The 21,521-nt window shown below is 41.2% G+C and overlaps 1 protein-coding gene and 1 long non-coding RNA gene across 2 annotated transcripts in view; one reads left to right on the top strand and one right to left on the bottom strand.

The window, feature by feature from the left end:
• The window catches only part of LOC124034383 (nuclear receptor corepressor 2-like), a 183,935-nt gene that overhangs the window by 148,398 nt on the left and 14,016 nt on the right, over positions 1–21,521 (bottom strand).
• On the top strand, positions 965–12,543 carry LOC124034384. Its single transcript, XR_006838564.1, has 3 exons — positions 965–1,170; positions 8,623–8,774; positions 9,380–12,543. It is a non-coding gene; the product is annotated as an uncharacterized LOC124034384 (long non-coding RNA).

Raw genomic sequence — 21,521 nt, 5'->3', positions numbered from 1 at the left:
GCTTTACTCGTTATGCCGTTATAACTTAAATCTGGTTCCACAGTAATGTTTTGTCAGCCATCTTTGTTGAAGAATGCTACAAGACAAGGGTGGCTCGTGTCAAAATTTGTCATTGGAACCACTCGATATGATTGGTCATATAAAAACCTTGGGACCCAAATGCATTGAGTGCTCTAACTCCCCCTTATGGTGGCCTGGAGCAATGAAGCCGTGAAGCTGGGTACCTCTAAGTCCCGCGGTGCAAGCTCGCAACTTTTAAAGGAGGAACCACTGTAGGCCGCACCAGGTAATAAGGCTGTAATGTAACAAAATGTGGAAAAGGGGAACGGGTCTGAAAACTTTCCAAAATGCACTGTATATGTATTATTGTTTTTGCACTCGTTAGCACATTTAGCTAGCAGCCTCCAATGGAAATCCACTATTACTTGTGCTAACTTTGTTAGCATTCTGGCAATGACTTACAGTCATGTGTGCATACATTCTACGTACGGGACCACCCATACGTAGAATGTATGCACACATGACTGTAAGTCGCTTTGGATAAAAGCGTCTGCTAAATGGCATATATATTATTATTATTATTATGAATGACCAATGGGCTTTTTTGAGGCTTTTTTTGGCGGCCCCTTGTGTACTAAACCGTTAGGGGTAGTTTGAAGTCAGTCACAAGACCTTCAGGGAAAAACATTGAATCAAAATAAGCGAGCGATACAATGAATAAGCTTTGACAAACACTGAGCAAAGACTTCCAGACAGGAGGCTAAACACATGCACTGGCATTGCTACAGACAACCACAGGCAAGCCACTGGCTCACTGCCAACACTGCGAATGAACTCAGTCACCCCAGTAATGCTCCAGCTCCCCTCCCTTCCCACTCGCTCTCCCCCGCTCGATCTATCTGGCTTCACTCCTACAACGCTGCAGTGAACCTGCATTACACACTAGCCTGTATTTCATCTCTGTGACTTCCTTCCTATCCAATCTAGGAATGGCTTTGTTAATGCAAGCCTACACACAAATACCGGGCCTATACAGGCTAGTTCTGCCAAGATGGAAAATAGGAGCATGACTTCCAAAAATGGCTTGATTCTTCTGGAAGCATATGAGCCAGTCATATCTGTGGAGAAAGACAGTGACAAGATCTGTCAAGCTTTCAAAGACTGTGTCAGGTATTTGTTAATTTTACATTTATCTTTTCTCTAATAGTAGCCAACGCAAGACTTGTGGAAAACATTTCAAGGAACCAGCTAGAGCTTTGTACTGTCGATTCATAGCAAATGACAAATTAAATAAATGTCCTATTCCATGCCAGTGTGTTGACCTTTAAGGCTACATGATGCATATTTGTTTGAACCAGAGGCATTTTCATTATCTGATTCTTTCGTCATTGCATCTGTAAAAATGTTGCTTACATGAATGCATCTTGCTATAGGCCTACTCCTGTTTATTAATCATTTTCATTACACCAGCTCATCTGGTAAAAACCATCTTATTTTAACTGCTTTCTTTTATTAACAGTCTCTAACAAAACGTCATGCATGATCAGGTCTCTGGTTGATGTCCTCTTCCACATAGGAACTGGAAATAGGCCTAGCCTATTTGGAAAGCCCAGATTACAAATACACTGTATAAATATACAAACGTATGTGGACACCCCTCCAATTAGTGAATTTGGCTATTTTAGCTACACCCGTTGCTGACAGGTGTATAAAATCGAGCACACAGCCATGCAATTTCCATAGACAAACATTGGCAGTAGAATGGCCTTACTGAAGAGCTCAGTGACTTTCAAAGTGGCACCGTCATTGGTTGACATCTTTACAACAAGTCCGTTTGTCAAATGTCTGCCCTGCTAGAGTTGCCCCGGTCAACTGTAAGTGCTGTTATTATGAAGTGGAAACGTCTAGGAGCAACAACGGCACAGCCGTGAAGAGGTAAGCCACACAAGCACACAGAACAAGAAAGCAGAGTGCTGAAGCGCATTGCATGTAAACATGGTCTGTCCTCGGTTGCAACACTCACTACCGAGTTCCAAACTGCCTCTGGAAGCAACGTAAGCACAATAACTGTTCGTCGGGAGATTCATGAAATCGGTTTCCATGGCCGCACAGGCGAATCCCAAGCCTAAAATAACCATGTGCAATGCCAAGCGTCGGCTGGATGCTGTAAAGCTCGTCGCCATTGGACTCTGGAGCAGTGGAAACACGTTCTCTGGATGAAGGGATCACACTTCACCATCTGGCAGCCCGAAGGAAAAATCTGGGTTTGGCAGATGCCAGGAGAACGCTACCTGCCCCAATAAATAGTGATCATTGTGGAAGAAGAACTTGACTGGCCTGCACAGAGCCCTGACTTCAACCCCATCGAACACCTTTGGGATTAATTGGAATGCCGACTGCTAGCCAGACCTAATCGCCCAACATAAGTGCCCGACCTCACTAATGCTCTTGCGGCTGAATGGAAGCAAGTCCCTGCTGTAATGTTCTAACATCTAGTGGAAATTCCAGAAGAGTGGAGGCTGTTATAGCAGCAAAGTGGGGACCAACTCCCTATTCATTCCCATGATGTTGGAATGAGATGTTCGACGAGCAAGTGTCCACATACTTTTTGTCATGTAGTGTAGCTTATAAACAATCAAGCACTGTTCCTAGACATCATCTTTATCTCTCACTCGTAATTACACAATAAGCTCCCACTCTGACACAAAGGAAAAAACGTAAATTACTACTATTGAGAGAAGGCAGATGAGTGAAATGTAAACCAGTTGGTTTGGTAACCGCTTCAGAAGTGTGTAAAGTAGAACCCTTGAGAGGGGAAGGGGGCTGCTAGGACTCTCAGTCCAGGAATGTGGCACCCTGTCAGGTCTCATAAGGATTTATCTCTCTGAATCCTCATTACCAAAGGGCCCTGCCCAAGGCAATTGCGTCGCTCTCTGACACACACGTGTAATACTTATACTCTTGATTGGCACACAATTACCAGAGAACAATGACACCTAATTGTGTTAATCTGCTCATAATATAGTTGGTATGAACATGGTATGAAGCAACCTTCCAAGCATCTATTTTCCCACACTCAGAGGAAATGTGAGCACACAGCTGGTCACATGAAACAGCATATCATTGCCTTCATCTCCTTCCTAAGAAACCAACACCTTTTCTTTCAACGTTTCCCAAGACTGTTTACCGGCAGTGTTAGAGGACTTGTTGAAATCCAACAAATAACTTATTGCTGCTGGGACAGCTTGCACTGAAGGCTTGTTTTGGGTGCACAACCAGACTCACTCTATCCCCCTCCAAACCCTAATATTGAAAACAAAGCACCTACTGAGCTGAATGACATTATTACACTTAAACGGCTCGGCAGTGCTACAGTAGGCTACATGTATTCATAAAGATGTCATTGTTATTTCAAATAAGTCATTTCTCCAGGCCAACTTCTTGATAATTGGATGCCAATGGTAGGCTAATCAGAGACACCATAGGGAGAGGGAGAGAGGAAATAGCATGAGCACAACATCCAGTAAAAACTTCTGTTGCTACATGGAAACTTCTTAAAGGTGTGGTCTGTGAGAAAAGTGTTATGCTCTGCCAGAAGTTGTTTTGTAGAGAAAGCAGCCTGGGTCTGGGAGGACAGCACAATATTAGCTAGTAGCCTAAGCTAGATAATGCAATGCGTGAATTGAGCTAACCGTACACAGCCAACACCCATTGTAGACTATTTTTTCATATGTATTGCCTAGGCATGTGATTTCAAACACACCACTATGATTATAAACGTATATATGCTACTACAGTTTGACAGAGATAGACAATTGTTTGACTTAAAATTTTGAAATTGTATGGTTTGATTCCAGGCAGCATACTTTTATTTATTGGATGTGGTCAGGCCGTAGCAATGTAAAGTATCTCTGAGCAGCATTGTCAAAATAACCAAGAGCTTTCCTCAATATTACCTGGCTCTCTTCCAGACTGATCCCAGACTAGTCCCACACAAAAACACTTTCATATTAAGAGAGAAATCTTTAAAAAATCCCTGGCATGTAAGAATGGTCAAATAATGAGGTTCTACAGTACCAACCAATTAGACAGACAGGACAGAGAAGCAGGGAAGACATGTGGGAAATATTCAAAGTAGTTCTATCACCTGCAACATCCCAAATTAACCCATGTTCATCTCTCAGACAGGACAGAGAATAAATCAACAAGATGACGAACACAGGGGAAATTAAACTTTGTCAGGTATTTTGCAGTAGCAGTGAAGACATGTGGGAGATATTCAAACGGTAGTTCCATCACCTGCAACATCCCAAATTAACCCATGTTCATCTCTAAAACAGGATATGAATCTGCTGTCACCCCACAGCATACAACCGTTAACGTGAGAGGCTGCCAGAGAAGTGTCAACACCCACATACACACTAACAACAACGGCCATATTGTGAGAGACTGGTGGAAACACCTCCCTAAGCCACTGGCTGTCACATCTCATTCTACATCAGACAGAAGACTCATATTCCCTCATGTTCACACAAGAATTTCAGTTGTCGCACCAGCTAGGCTCGATCTCATGAATCGGCTTTCACATTGCAGAACTCAGCAAACATATTGCTTCATCGTTTTCTCTTTACTGGTGTGTTGAGCAATAAGCTAAGATAATTAAGAAATCCATGACTGTTCTAACTGTGTTAGAGCAAATAGGACTGCAGTGCATACAAATCTGGAGTAGTCCAACATTTGACAGACAGGCTGTATTTACTCCTGGCAGTGGCACACATCACTATTCCTGTGTTTGGTCCTGTTATATTAAAAGTAACTAGCTACGACTGGAAAATTACTACAACCCAATGTTAATACAACAACCTGGACTAATTACTGTCCCACAACCTTATTGACAATGTGGAACATTTCTGAAAGACAAATAAGTGGAGAGGAGAGCTGTTCTTGGGCCAGTGAGTGGCAAGCCTGTACCTCCAGATATGCCTGCCCAGTTGTATCCAGGCTGCAGAGCAAAGCTAGTATTAGATTTCCTCCCTGTTCCTGTCTCAGCCAACCTTTGTGGATTACATAAGAACCCCCCCCCCCCCAACAGCCAACTATGAATCCCAGTAACCATGGTGTCACAGACATTCCACCAATACACAGTAAAGGAGCTAAGACCCATCACATAGGCCTAGTACACACACACACAAACGTGACAATGCCCAAGAAGACGGTGTTTCGAGGACATATTGGCATGGGGGTTGGGCCGGCAAACCGTACCAATATATCCTCCAAACACCGGCGTCGAGGGAATTATGACTTTTTCACAATGGGTTACCAAAATATTCAAATAATAATTGACATATTTTCACCATAATATTTTTCGGGATGAATTTCTTCATACTGTTTCCTCCTTCCATGAGATATAGTCCCTGACAGAAATCTAGGGTAAATACCCAAGCCAGCTGGTCATTCATTCTAATGGTTCGGTTGCCAGAGACACGTCCCAGTCGTTAAGTCTTTTTGTTCTGCATCTATGGACCAGTTTAGGCTCCTATACTAAATATATTCATATGTCACCAAATAATTTATTAAAATACACTGTTTTGCAATGAAGGTCTACAGAAACTTCAACAGCACTGTCTGGGGTAGCACCATGGTGAAGCCGGAGGACCACTAGCTTCCGTCCTCTGGCTACATTGACGTCAATACAAAACCTCGAAAGCTCGTAGGCCTCACCCCCTTCCATAGACATACATGGTGATTAGGATAACTTGCGGGGGACGTCCTCCAACCAATCAAAGCTTTGCAGTATGAACTGACATGTTGTCCATCCAATCACAGAATTAGGATCAGAGAACGAACCGAGTGAGTTGTTTTGGGATTGTTCCACAGAGCATTATGGAGGTTCTATGTGTTGGGAGGCTTGGTGACATTGTTGAATAGAGATTATGAGTGAAGAGTGATAGTTCAGCATTTCTGGGATATTATTCAATTCAAATGACTTTTTTCAAATTACAGGAGACAGAGGTACAGTGCCTTGCGAAAGTATGCGGCCCCCTTGAACTTTGCGACCTTTTGTCACATTTCAGGCTTCAAACATAAAGATATAAAACTGTATTTTTTTGTGAAGAATCAACAACAAGTGGGACACAATCATGAAGTGGAACGACATTTATTGGATATTTCAAACTTTTTTAACAAATCAAAAACTGAAAAATTGGGCGTGCAAAATTATTCAGCCCCCTTAAGTTAATACTTTGTAGCGCCACCTTTTGCTGCGATTACAACTGTAAGTCGCTTGTGGTATGTCTATCAGTTTTGCACATCGAGAGACAATTTTTTTCCCATTCCTCCTTGCAAAACAGCTCGAGCTCAGTGAGGTTGGATGGAGAGCATTTGTGAACAGCAGTTTTCAGTTCTTTCCACAGATTCTCGATTGGATTCAGGTCTGGACTTTGACTTGGCCATTCTAACACCTGGATATGTTTATTTTTGAACCATTCCACTGTAGATTTTGCTTTATGTTTTGGATCATTGTCTTGTTGGAAGACAAATCTCCGTCCCAGTCTCAGGTCTTTTGCAGACTCCACCAGGTTTTCTTCCAGAATGGTCCTGTATTTGGCTCCATCCATCTTCCCATCAATTTTAACCATCTTCCCTGTCCCTGCTGAAGAAAAGCAGGCCCAAACCATGATGCTGCCACCACCATGTTTGACAGTGGGGATGGTGTGTTCAGGGTGTTGCTTTTACGCCAAACATAACGTTTTGCATTGTTGCCAAAAAGTTCAATTTTGGTTTCATCTGACCAGAGCACCTTCTTCCACATGTTTGGTGTGTCTCCCAGGTGGCTTGTGGCAAACTTTAAACAACACTTTTTATGGATATCTTTAAGAAATGGCTTTCTTCTTGCCACTCTTCCATAAAGGCCAGATTTGTGCAATATACAACTGATTGTTGTCCTATGGCCAGAGTCTCCCTCCTCAGCTGTAGATCTCTGCAGTTAATCCAGAGTGATCATGGGCCTCTTGGCTGCATCTCTGATCAGTCTTCTCCTTGTATGAGCTGAAAGTTTAGAGGGACGGTCTTGGTAGATTTGCAGTGGTCTGATACTCCTTCCATTTCAATATTAATCGCTTGCACAGTGCTCCTTGGGATGTTTAAAGCTTGGGAAATCTTTTTGTATCCAAATACGGCTTTAAACTTCTTCACAACAGTATCTCGGACCTGCCTGGTGTGTTCCTTGAATAGTCATTTAGGTCAACATTGGATCATTCAGAGATCCTCACTGAACTTCTGGAGAGAGTTTGCTGCACTGAAAGTAAAGGGGCGGAATAATTTTGCACGCCCAATTTTTCAGTTTTTGATTTGTTAAAAAAGTTTGAAATATCCAATAAATGTCGTTCCACTTTATGATTGTGTCCCACTTGTTGTTGATTCTTCACAAAAATATACAGTTTTATATCTTTATGTTTGAAGCCTGAAATGTGGCAAAAGGTCGCAAAGTTCAAGGGGGCCGAATACTTTCGCAAGGCACTGTATATTATAAATTGTTTTCTTGGTTTTAGAACTTTATTTTTGCGTTCAGTTAGTGCAATTTACTTACATTTGCTTTGCAAACTTCAGTATCTAGCTTACTACCAGCACGAGTGTGCAGTTTTCTCCGGCAGAATGGTAGAATGGCCTTTCTGTGTAGGAACTCATTTCATTCTCTGGGGTACACGGAAAAGGTGTGAATTAAAAGCAAGGGTCGACCTCTGCCTGAGAACAGTTTCATGAAGGCAGATGAAAAAGGTGAGGGCGTTCAATACTAACTTGAACCAAAAGTATATCTGGTTAACAGGGAGCCTTTCATCAGGCCGCCTGTATTGCAGGCCTTATCTGCTTTTTGGAAAGTCTGGGCTTTGGTCGAAAGGTAGGTTCAGTGACCTGAAGAACATTGATCGTTCAGCTAAACAAAAAAAACAAAAGCAGGGCATGTAAGAATTTGCTTTTAGGAAGACACGACGAGAGGGAAAGTTCCGCCAAAAAGGGCAGCTACAGAGCTTGAAGAGGTAACTGAACGTTATGAAGCTTTCCTTGCTGAACATATGGAACTTTCGACTGTTTTTTCTGGGATGTTGAAAACAATTCCAAATGATTTGATAGCTTCCATCTCATCATCCATTAAAAGTTATATTAAAGAAAGGTTGACACAGCGCAGTTTTTCACAAGCGCTCAGGTTGGTTTTCAACTTTCCTCCAGTATTTATTTGAAAAAATAACAATCACTCCGGACAGGCACAATCAAAAACTCATGACAAATGTTGCAGCAGCCTAGGCTACACATAAACATTAGAACTCTGACATGCCATATCGGATGAAAACAAGACGATATTTCATTTTGATCTGCCTGTTAAAAATTGCCCCACTGCTCTGGGACCTGCACCAGTCTGCTTGCAGTTGTCAGTTATCGTCAGGTATGTGGATGATCAGGGCTTTATTCAGGAACGTTTCTTGGGCTACTTTAATGTGTCAAGTGGACGAGGTGCACAGTTTGTTTGACTTTATGAATGTTGAGATGTCTGAGTTTAAGAAACTCGTTGTCCAAACCTACGATGGAGCAGCTGTAATGGAATGTATCTGCTATTTGTATTTCCAGCTAAGTCCCCTCCTGTTCCCTGATTAAGAGGTGATGACTACTCCACTCCACTCCACTACCATTGTCAACTTTCTCCTGACATGAACAGAAGCCACAGCGTCTCATGTGCCCGCTCATCCACTGGCACATTGAATGTTTCCCCTCAAAGCACTGTGAGTACCCCAATCAATTTTCTCTCATTACTGTATGTAGAGTCAATAACATTTTTTTTTTTATTTCACCTTTATTTAACCAGGTAAGCTAGTTGAGAACAAGTTCTCATTTACAACTGCGACCTGGACAAGATAAAGCAAAGCAGTGCAACACAAACAACACAGAGTTACACATGGAATAAACAAGCATGCAGTCAATAACACAATAGAAAAAAAGAAAGTCTATATAAAGTGTGTGCAAATGGCATGAGGTGGTAAGGCAATAAATAGGCCATAGTAGCAAAGTAATTACAATTTAGCAGATTAACACTTGAGTGATAGATGAGCAGATGATGATGAGCAGATGATGGTGTGTAAGTAGTGATACTGGTGTGCAGAATAGCAGCAAAGTAAATAAAAACAATATGGGGATGAGGTAGGTAGAATGGGTGGGCTATTTACAGATGGACTATGTACAGCTGCAGCGATCGGTTAGCTGCTCAGATAGCTGATGTTTAAAGTTAGTGAGGGAAGTCTCCATTATTACACGTCAATGATTTTACTCCTTGCTTAGACCAACTCATTCTCAGCTCTTTTGTCTAACTGTGGGGTGTGTTGTCTTATAGTTTGTCTTACCAGTCAAATCCTGTCCTGCACTGGTCAAGCCTCTGAACACCTCAATTTATGCCTCATGCCCTCATTCAGTCACTGCTGTGATCCCTTTCCAACACTGTAAGTAGCCCTTGCATTCCCAATAATATTGTACTTTAAATGTCTTTATTAAATGCTTCAGGTTAAAGTACACGTTTTTGAAATACAGTTTATAGTCTCTGTGCATTCCACGCCTATACTGTGGGTCTCCCATCCTCCTCAATTGTTCAAGTCACCAGCCTCAACTGCTATGGACGCAACCCAGTTGTTCGATCTAAATGTTCCATTGCCATACTGGCTGGCAACGTTCTTATCCCTTGCTTGCTAGCTAGCAAACTATGGCTAACTTAGTCACATCAAACAGTGCAGCCAGATTAACACCAAAGCAGCTGCATTTGCATTTGTTAAGCTGTTTTCTATTGACATTTCGTTGTATATATCCCTAAAAATGATGCCAGTTGTTTCATGATTTCAATTGGCTGAGAAAAGCTGCCTGTCTCATCCCGAATCGTTCATTAATATGGGACATCTGGAGATCGAATTTCAATATTGAAACAATGTTGCAAATGACGGAGAGACAGGCAGCAAGGTTTATACACTGTCTCCGCTGTTGAAAACCAAATGCTTGTCTAAATGTCTAGATACTTTTTAAAGTGGAGATCAAGTTTATAAATTGCCTTGCTGGGCTGATGAGACTGTGGATTGCGCAGTGATATGGATATGGAGTCCATAGGCATTTCAACAACATAGCTTTAGCCAGTGGGAATTTGTGGAATAGACACTGTCTGGAATGCAGTTTTAACCAATCAGCATCCAGAAATAGACCCACTCGTTGTATAATTAAGCAATTAGGCCCGAGGAGGTGTAGTATATGGCCAATATACCACGGCTAAGGGCTGTTCTTATGCACGACGCAACATTCCTGAACCCAGCCGTTAGCCGTGGTATATTGGCCATCTACCACAAACCCAGAGGTGCCTTATTGCTATTATAAACTAGTTACCAATGTGATTAGAGCAGTAAAAATACATTTTTCTTCATACTTATGGTATACGGACTGATATACCACAGCTGTCTGCCAATCAGCATTCAGGGCTCGAACCACCCAGTTTATAATGATGCATATCCACTCAGACCAAATACACGCTCCTTGTACTTTCCAAAGATCTCCTAAGGGTTGTTCCATGTCATTTCAGCAAGCCATGAAACCCACAATCTCAAATAGTTCTGAAATCATTTCTGTAGTTAGAAACAGATAAGATAAGCATTTCTGCAACATTCCTTTGTTGAAAAATATATTTTTCTCTGAGAAATGAAGCTAATTGATTGCACCCAAACTGGCCATTTTAATATATAGGATTCATATATTATTCAATAATTATAGTACTAACATCTGATTTGGACCAAACTTTTTTTGCTAACAATGAGTAAGACATTTTACATTTAAGTCATTTAGCAGATGTTCTTACAGTATGGAGTGCATACACTTTCATACCTTTTTCCCTGTGGGAATCGAGTCCACAACCCTGACGATGCAAGCGCCATGTTCTACCAACTGAGCTACACGGGACCACATGAGGAACCCAAAGAATTGCAAAAACCCACACACAGACCTCCCCGTACCCCACACCAAACCGACCCCAACATTGAGTATATAGTATCAGTTCTCTATGTTTGACAAGTAGTCTGGAGCAGTGGCCCTGAGTATTGTTTCTTCATCCTATCTAATTCTTCCCCTGTTCATAGAAATTAATAATTGAAGTTATGTTTATGCCCCATTCTACATCCTCATATTACCAGGTTCTGACCACTACATGGTGCTGTTCCTGTTATTAGGTGATTGTTTTTAAAGAACCCCGCCCCATGTTAAAGAGGTAGTTCACCAAAATTACAAAAAAATAAAATGTTGTTTTCTTATCCTATCCTTAACCTATTCTTATCTATGGACGAGGTATGACAAAAACCCACACTTTGGTTATGTTTACCTGGCCACTGTTTCAAAAGCAAACTTTTTAGCAATTGTGGCACATCCAATGCAAGTCAATTGTACCTAAATAAGCATTTTTGCGCTTCATATCCAAATCATCTATAAGTAACAGAAACCAAGGGGTGCAAGTTTTTTTTTCTGTATCGCAAGAATACATTTACACCATAGATCCATATATAATGACGAGATGCTCATGTCTCCGCCCCAAACAACGGGAATGGTTGTCCCAAAGGCAGGAAGGCAGGCGACAAGCTTAGGTCCCAAATAAACCCATAGAAACGCATTGGGATTACTTTGGACAGATGATTTTGGCGAGGGAAAGCTCTCCCTGCCACTCAAACAACAAATATGAGAGATCACTTCTTTGGCAAACGGTTTCAACTTGCCATTTGCATTTGAGGATTGGTCCAACAGAATCAGTCATATTGACACAAGCACATTGAGATATTTTACTGTAATAGAGAAGTTAACCTTTCTAACAATAATAATATAATAATAATAAATTACAATAACAATAACCTTTAATGTCTCAACTCTTCAAATTACACGAAGAGCAGGAACCACTAGAACATAATGAACAGTGATTCTGGAAAATTGCTCAGTTTATTGTGCGCACAGCTTGCGGCATTTTAGCCAAAGATTGTTATACTAGCTGTCTAGTCTGTGTTTTATAAAATGTACAATAATAAAACACAATTATATAAGGAATTGGTAACTCATTCTCATGCTAAGAAATAAGGTTGGCCACTTGATTTCAACATCTGAACAAAGTGGACAGGCTAGCTGTTCAAACAGTCGGAGACAGTCGGAGATTGTTCTGCCTTGTTAGGTAGCAAATAGATCCAAGTTGGCTTAACTTGAAAAATAAAGATTAGCTGGCCACTCACTAGCACGTAGGCTTGTGCTTGAGAGATTGTTTATGAGACCTGTGTTAATTTTCTATAATGCCTACTACAAGAAGTTATGCATACTCCTCCTTCACATACAACACCCATTCTGCCACCCACATTCTGTTAATTAAAGGTTCCCAAAGCACACACATCCCTGGGTTCTCCATCTCTTCATTCAAAGACTCAATCTTACTGACAGTTGTGGCTGCTTCGCGTGATGTATTGTTGTCTCTACTTTCTTGACCTTTGTGCGGTTGTCTGTGCCCAATAATGTTTGTACAATGTTTTGTGCTGCTACCATGTTGTGCTGCTGCCATGTTGTGTTGCTACCATGCTGTGTTTACATGTATTACTGCCATGCTGTGTTGTCATCTTCAGCTCTCTATACAGGAGGGGGAGAAACTAAAACAGGGCAGTCTCCTGATCTGGTTCCTCTTCTCTACAGATCAATTATTCAAACGCTTCTGTATGGCTACATTCTGCAACCCCTGAGTGCCCCTGTTTGCTCCTCATGACAGCTCTTTACTGCCTGTATTTGATGTGCATTACTTGGACTTACTGCTTGAGACATCATAGATGTAGGCTATTCTCTGAGAACTAAAATCAGGATATTCCATTTGAATCCCATTTGCAGACTAGGTAGGATATCAGGCCACCTGTGATGATTTGACAGTGAGAGAAGACATAGCTAAAGTAGCCCAGCCTTCCTCTGATCCATCACAGGCCAGGGGTATCATTGATGAGACACATCAGGATCAGGGGCCACATAAAAAACTGTGCGTACGTAGAAAACGTACCCCCAAAATGTGTGTGTTTTAGTTCACGCAAAAGTTGGCATTTATTTATTTTTATTTGAAGTGAGAATGTGCTCACCTCTCCACAAACTTTAGACAATGACTACGCACATCTGCTAGTTGTTAAAATATTGTATTGCAAGATGGCAAGTAAGTATTTTGTGCAAATGGGTGATATGATGAAAACCTTATTCATAAAATAACAAAAACAGGAAAACATTAACAAGAATGCAGCCATTTGCCAGAAGAGTGAAAATCTATGCGTTTTATTTTTAGGGCTCTACCTAATCCGTAGTGCTAAAGATCCACTTCATAGCACAATTGACAATTAAAAAGGCAATGTTTCTGCGGTCGGGGAGACTATGTTCAAGGTAGACGCTGCATATGCATGTCGGCTCAATCGGAAATCTGATTTACATATATAGTGCGTAACGCTTCAGTAATCCAGATTGAATAGAGCCTTTAGAATCTAAAATAATGAGACAGGAATCTTTTTCATATTTATTCTATTTAATAACCATTGCAGAATAAATTCCTCACTTTTTCTGTCTGTGATGGGTTCATATTCTTACCATGCACATCTCTAGTTTAATTAGACAGCCTAGTAAATAGATAAGCTTTATGTATTTCAAGGCAGCGCGGTTTTAAAAATACTGTCAACAATTCCTACCCATACTGTTAACAACCAGTCATTTGCATAGAATTGTGGGGTGTAGCATTTAGCCTACTTTTAAATTGTTTTGAATATACAATCAATCTTGCAGAATGCACGGACAGGCCCTCACTTCATCAGCATGGTCAGTTTGAAAAGTCACTGCAAAATATCTAAACATTCTGCCCATACCTCTACAGAAAATTGTCATTACTCTTCCTTATAGAAACGGGGCTTTAGAATTAGAGGTCGACCGATTAATCGGAATGGCCGATTAATTAGCGTATTAAGTATTCATAACAAATCGGTAATCGGTATTTTTGGACACGGATTGTGGCAGATTATTTTTTTTTTTTACACCTTTATTTAACTAGGCAAGACAGTTAAGAACACAATGTTATTTTCACTGACGGCCTAGAAACGGTGGGTTAATAACTGCCTTGTTCAGGGGCAGAATGACAGATTTTTACCTTGTCAGCTCGGGGATTCGTTTTTGCAACCTTCCGGTTACTAGTCCAACACTCTAACCACCTGCCTTATATTGCACTCCACGAGGAGCCTGCGTGGTAGGCTGACCACCTGTTACGCAAGGACAGCAAGAAGCCAAGGTAAGTTGCTAGCTAGTGTTAAACTTATCTTATAAAAAATAATCAATCTTAACATAATCACTAGTTAACTACACATGGTTGATGATATTACTAGTTTATCTAGCGTGTCCTGCGTTGCATATAATTGAAGGTGCCTGTTAATTTCTCATCAAATTACAGCCTACTTCACCAAACGGGTGATGATTTAACAAGCGCATTCTCGACAAAAAGCACTGTTGTTACACCAATGTGTACCTAACCATAAACATTAATGCCTTTCTTTAAAATCAATACACAAGTATATATTTTTAAACCTGCATATTTAGTTAATATTGCCTGCTAACATGCATTTCTTATAACTAGGGAAATTGTGTCACTCCTCTTGCGTTCCGTGTAAGCAGTCAGGGTATTTGCAGCAGTTTGGGCCGCCTGGCTCTTTGGGAACTGTATGAAGTCCATTTATTCCTAACAAAGACCGTAATTCATTTGCCAGAATTGTACATAATTGAAGGTTGTACAATGTTGTACAATGTAACAGCAATATGTAACAATGTAACAGCAATATTTAGACTTAGGGATGCCATCCTTTTCCAGTAATGGTGCATGCAGAAATGTATGCAACGGTTATGAATGAGACCCCTATCATCCACTCATCCCACACCATTACACAATGAACTGTAATCCCCTATTTTCTCTCACACACATTCATATACTGATGATGAGCTTGTGGAAATCGCAAGTCAGAACCGACCATGCCTGGAGTATGCCAGTGTGTTGCTGGTGGGCTGCACAAAGAAGCAGCAAGGTATAGAACAGGGTCAGGGTATAGAATACCCTGGGCAGGGTATAGAAAAAGGCAAGCAAGCTAACAGAAAAACGGAGACATTCCACTGACCATTCCCCCACTACAGTCACGGAGAGAGCAAGCAGTAATAAGATTGGTCATTGACATACACCAGACTGACCCGTCCCTACTGATCTCCTACCACAGAGAAGCGGAGACGGCATTGGCAGAGTCCTCCGAAACCAGAACCAACTGTCCAGCATCAACGCAAGAACAAATAAACAGAACAATTCAACCATAGCCACTGCCATCAGACTTTTAATAACAATAATTTCTTGACAGCTAGGAACTTTTTAAATACATGATCCAGAACTTTGGCAACTACTAAGTATTTTTTAAACTCCCGCTTTGAGCTGGATGTGTCAATGTGTAGTTCATACATGCATAATCTATGAGCAGAATTAGTTTTACCTCAATTAGCCACAGAATCCCTAGTTTGAAAGAGAGAGTTTTTCTGGAAGCTGTGCTGCACCATTTTCCCTACATTTACCTCCCACGTGGGCCAGCCACCTAGCAATTCGAGTTCGAGCCAAAGACCTTCAGCCCCTCGTCATTTGAGTGGCAGCTACCAAGATGCTCACACAACAGAGCAAGAGAGAGCAATGATGTGGTGCACATAAAGTGGGTTCTGAAATGATTGACACCCTTGATAAAGATGAGCAATAATGACCTGTGTGTATGTGTCTCTTCAACAACAGCAAAATGTTTCCCATTTAATTAGCCTATGGTCAATTTTAAAAAATAAATTACAAATAAATGAGAGGGGGCGCAGTGGTTACGGGCGCTGTACTGCAGCGCCAGCTGTGCCACCAGAGACTCTAGGTTCGCGCCCAGGTTCTGTCGTAACCGGCCGCGCCCGGGAGGTCCATGGGGCGACGCACAATTGGCCTAGCGTCGTCTGGGTTAGGGAGGGTTTGGCTGGTAGAGATATCCTCGTCTCATCGCGCACCAGCGACTCCTGTGGCGGGCCGGGCGCAGTGCACGCTAACCAAGGTTGCCAGGTGTTTCCTCCGACACATTGGTGCGGCTGGCTTCCGGGTTGGATGCGCGCTGCGTTAAGAAGCAGTGCAGTTTGGTTGGGGGGGTGTAATCGGAGGACGCATTACTTTCAACCATCGTCTCTCCCGAGCCCGTACGGGAATTGTAGTAATGAGACAAGATAGTAGCTACTAAACAATTGGATACCACGAAATTGGGGAGAAAATTCATTTCAAAAAATACAAAATAATAATAATAAATGAGACAAAACAACCGGTATATTTAAAGTCAAATAAGGCATGTCTGTGTAAACAAATGTACAGCTTTATATTTGCATTGGATTCATTCAAATTGAGGCCTTAACAGGCTATATCCTAAATTTAAAGAATATAAAGTCTGTAGGTCTGGGTTTCTGCACTCCTGCAAACTCCTGATGGCTTTGTCATGTTTAGCAAATCTATAAGTCTATAAGTCTGGCTATAAGTCTGTGGCTCTGTCATGAAAACAAGTTTGTGTTTCACCATCAACTGCTAACATTTGGAATTGATTGAATTCACAGAGGAGGATGTCATCAAATCACATCACTGAGACTAGTCCTAATTTGCATGATATGTGATGTCACAGGTGTGTGTGGGGGATATAGCTGCTTTATGACAAGATATTTTGATACAGGTGGAATGCATCAAGAGTAAGGCAACAAACATGTCGTCCCCCACGAATGATGCTGCGCCCCCCCACATTGGGCCAATTAAGATATTGTGTATGACTAACACCTTTCAGTTAGAGTTTGTGACCACATATTATCCATTAGATTGACCAAATACTCAAAAGGCTGATCTAACAATGAAAATAAATGTCTTAAAAAATCGAAGTCAGTTAGCCTGAGTACTAGTCTCTTCAGCTAATTCAATCCCTGTGCTCTAGGTCATGTGTCAAAGACTCTTTTGGCAATGACAAGGATTGGAATGTTAGCTAATGAGACTGGTATTCAGACTAGAAGGCAGTCGGGAGGCAGCTAGATCAGAGGTGGGACCATTTTAGCCAATGAGAGGGCAGATACGTGTGTGAACAACAGGAACAACTCCGATATAAGATGTTTTTCTCAAAGTTGCCGGGGTGTAACGTGTCCTACACTCCTAACAACCTAAGCACTTCTACTCGATCAAATAAGCCACAAGTAGCAAATAAGCCATTCAATTGTGGTAACCAAATTCGACACATTCATTAACCTCTGTATACATATAAATACACCTTGCTTGGTGAGCATAAATAAATAAATAACACCACCACCTGCTGGAGATGACATTTTTGACCCAGTTATGCCTCTCGCTTCACCTCTTCCCTCTGGTGACTCACACATTTCAGTTAATTACTACAACTCACGCCTTGGGCCAATCGGTGTCATTTTATAAATGCAGGCTCTCTATAGCAAGACACATCATTCACCCAAGTTTCATAAAAATCAGGCCAGTGCTGTCTGAGATTGACTAACGTATGAATGAACACAAACAGAGACAGATTCACAGTCCCCTCCCCGATTTCATTGTGGGGTAAATTACATGGGCCTATCCAGGTAACAGACAGTAATACACTGAAGAAGAAATGGGGGGGGGGTTGGGAATAGGCCTAACTGATTCTAAGGGGTTCTAAGCTACACACTGCTCTCACTTCCTTCCGATGCTGAGGTATCAACCGCTCCAGCGGCAGACTGACTTGCTAGCATGGCATTACAACAGGAAACTGTGTCAAGTATGATACGAGAAGAACTACTACAGCCCCATACAATGTGAGAAAAAGTTTCCACAAGCATTTGTTTTCAATGAGATACCAACCAACCACCGGCATCTACTATGAGAAAGGGTTAAAAGTGTGTCCCGTGTTAAGTATAACCACTCACAAAAGGTAGCCTACATTCATAAAGAGAGCACACTAATTGAATTACTTTGCTTTTAATTTCAGCAAAGCCACTTCCTTGAAATGGAAACGACTTATTACATGCTGCCTATTGCAATAGGCAGCATGTAATAGCATGCTCTTGTGAAAACTCCTCTCCATAAATACTGCTCTGGACCTGGTGAGCTCCACACAATGACAAGCTTAGGATCAGTCTTGATGCCAGACCTCATTAACCCCTGGACCAGCCTCAGGAGCGCCCACCATAAACACCCCATTTTTGGAACAAGTTCCACAACTTTGTCCAAAATATATTTGAGACAGCGCGCGTGCGTGCGTGCACACACACTGATCCCCATAGCCTTCACTGTGTAATAGGCATGAGAATTGAAGCATTGTGACCGCAGGCTCCTGGATTGGTTGCTGCTCAGTTGATGTAGCCAAACCAATTTACAGCATGGTGATGTCACTATGGAAAGCTGAAACTCCCGCCCATGCAAACCTGCTTATTAGAAGGTCCTGTGTAGATTGTTATTTCCTGATAGTTGCAGGTTGAAAAAAACAATGATAGTTTCATCAGCTGTTGTAGAGTATGATAGAAAACACAGGACAAATGTATTGACTGCACTGGGCCTTTAACCATTGTTTGTTGCCACAGTGACAGACAGATACTTTTCAAGAAGAACAGACGAGAACATTTGATTTCAGAATCAATAACCTCAAGGGCTTCTAGCAAACCATAAACACGACACTGCCACTAACCATTAAACATGCCTCCACAAATACTGAGATCAACCTAACACGGAACACAGACAGACTGTGCGTGTGCGCCATCGTGCATAAATGTATTTTGCCCCCCTACACCGAATGCGATCACAACACGCAGGTAAAAATATCAAAACAAACTCTGAACAAATTACGTTAATTTGGGGACAGGTTGAAAAGCATTAAACATGTATGGCAATTTAGCTAGTTAACTTGCACTTGCTAGCTAATTTGTCCTATTTAGCTAGCTTGCTGTTGCAGGCTAATTTGTCCTGGGCTATAAATATTGAGTTGTGCATTTCAGGTGAAATAACAAGATCCTCTACTCCGACAATTAATCCACACATAAAACGGTCAACCGAATCGTTTCTAGTCATCTCTCCTCCTTCCAGTCCTTTTTTTCTTTGAACTTATATGACAACCGGCAAAACAGTTAGTCTTTCAATCACCCACGTGAGTATAACTAATGAGGAGATGGCGCGTGGGTACCTGCTTCTATAAACCAATGTGGAGATGGGAGACAGGACTTGCAGTGCGATTTAGCCCTTGGCAACGCAGATGCTTGCTTGTGCAAGAAAACATACAGCCTTGCCTAGATAAAGAATGAAAAAAAAAGATGAATTTATAACGGGCTTCGACCCTTCGGAACAGTTCCGTATTTCACTGAAAGAATTAAATACAAATGGTATAGAGAGAAATACTAGACACGTCATAATTCCTATAATAACTACAACCTAAAACTTCTTAACTGGGAATATTGAACCACCATCTTTCATATGTTCTGAGCAAGGAACTTAAAAGTTTGCTTTTTTTACATGGCAGATATTGCACTTTTCATTTCTTCTCCAACACTGTGTTTTTGCATTATTTAAACCAAATTGAGCATGTTTCATTATTTATGAGACTAAATAGATTTTATTTATGTATTATATTAAATTCAAATAAAAGGGTTCATTGTTAATAATGACAATTACAACAATAGTGAATTACAAATATATTATTAAAAAATAAAAATAAAAAAAATATTTAAAAAATACAAAAAAAAAAAAAAAAAATACAAAAAAAATTACAAATAAAAAAACAATTTAAATCGGCTGATTAATCTTAATCAGCTTTTTTTGGCCCTCCAATAATTGGTATCGCCACTGAAAAATCATGATCGGTCGACCTCTAGTAAATTGACACAGCGTCATAATCCCAATCTGAAGTAGATTCCTTCGGTGTGGTGTGCTTTGTCTTAAGAGATAACAGGGCAGGCTCTATTCTCACATGTCCAAACATGAACCCAAAGCCTTTCCATCAGGCAATCTCAGTCAACTGTACTGTAGATATTTTCTCAACATCAGGCCAGGACCAAAGCGGCTGTCTCCAACTCAATGCTACTTTCATTATGAGATTCATTAAAAGACTTCTCTCTGAGACAGCTGCAGTGGATAATGCTGCACCATTGGAGCGTTTGAGTCAACCATAACATTTGCCTTGCACTGAATCTACCAGGTGCAGTCCACTAAAAATCCAGTGAGCAAGAAATGCCAGACAGCTTTTGTTACTCATTCAGTGAGCAAGAAGGGTTGAAAGAGGGACTAGGCCTGGGAGGCAGTTCCACGATGACTGCTCCATATTTCCCTTTGTGTTCTGCATATCAACTTAAGTGTTTACAAAAGGTGTGCCAGGACATACCAGCCTCATGTAACTTCTATGAAATCATGTTTAAATTGAAATGCAGCCAATTTGGCTTGATATTAGGGGGAAGTGGCCAAGATCCAGGCTTTAGTCTAAAATTAGTGGACCTATTCCTAGGGCTGGGAATTGCCAGGAACATCAAGATACCTAGGTGCCGATACGATGTGTATTGCAATTCTCACAATTCTATATATATTGCGATTCGATACTATGATTTTAGTGCGATGCGATGTTCCAAACATATTGCTCACCTTATGTCTGCTGAAAAGGGATGAGAGAGCCATGAGAAAATGAGTTTTGATCAGTCATGGAAATAAAAGTGCTGAAAACAAATTGGCTCCCTATTTAATAAGATGGAGAACAAGCTATGAGTGTTGGAGCAGGTACAGCCAACTAGTGCAAAAAGATAACAATACTGTCAAGACAATTCGATATATCCTCAAAAATAATATCCTGGTATGTAACAATAGCGATTTTTTCCCCCAGCACTACCCATTTCCCATTAAAATGACAGTTTGTGAATGGATCTGAAGAGCAAGCTCAGTAATCTTCAGTACCACTGGACTGCTTATTAGACCGCTTCTTATTCTCAGCAGTGCTTCCAGTGTGGATCAGAGCGAGCAACAATAGGCAGACCATGCTGCAAGGCTCTGAACAAGCTTTCACACTGTCATACATCTTACATAAACCCAGTAACCCACCAGTCCCTCTGAACCACAACACAGTCACACACACACACACACACACACACACACACACACAGGTTGTGGTTATATAGTCTAATAGGCGTTTCTCTCATGCGAGGTGGGGGAGGGGGTCAAATTGTGGGGGACTTTCTGGGAATTACTGTTTCAGTTTTTCACGACTGCAGTAACACCACGGGTGCATCAAAAGTAATTCTCTGCTACAAAAATAATAGTCACAGAGGAAGACAGCAGCAACCAAACAGGTACAGTGCCTTCAGAAAGTACTCACACACCTTGACATTCTCAACATTTTGTTGTGTTACAGCTTGAATTTAAAATGGATTACATAATGTCAAAG

This window comes from Oncorhynchus gorbuscha, linkage group LG04 (assembly GCF_021184085.1).
Source record: "Oncorhynchus gorbuscha isolate QuinsamMale2020 ecotype Even-year linkage group LG04, OgorEven_v1.0, whole genome shotgun sequence".
NCBI lineage: Eukaryota > Metazoa > Chordata > Actinopteri > Salmoniformes > Salmonidae > Oncorhynchus > Oncorhynchus gorbuscha.
Note: the sequence above shows the minus strand (reverse complement) of the source record. Positions and strands in the feature narration are given on the sequence as shown.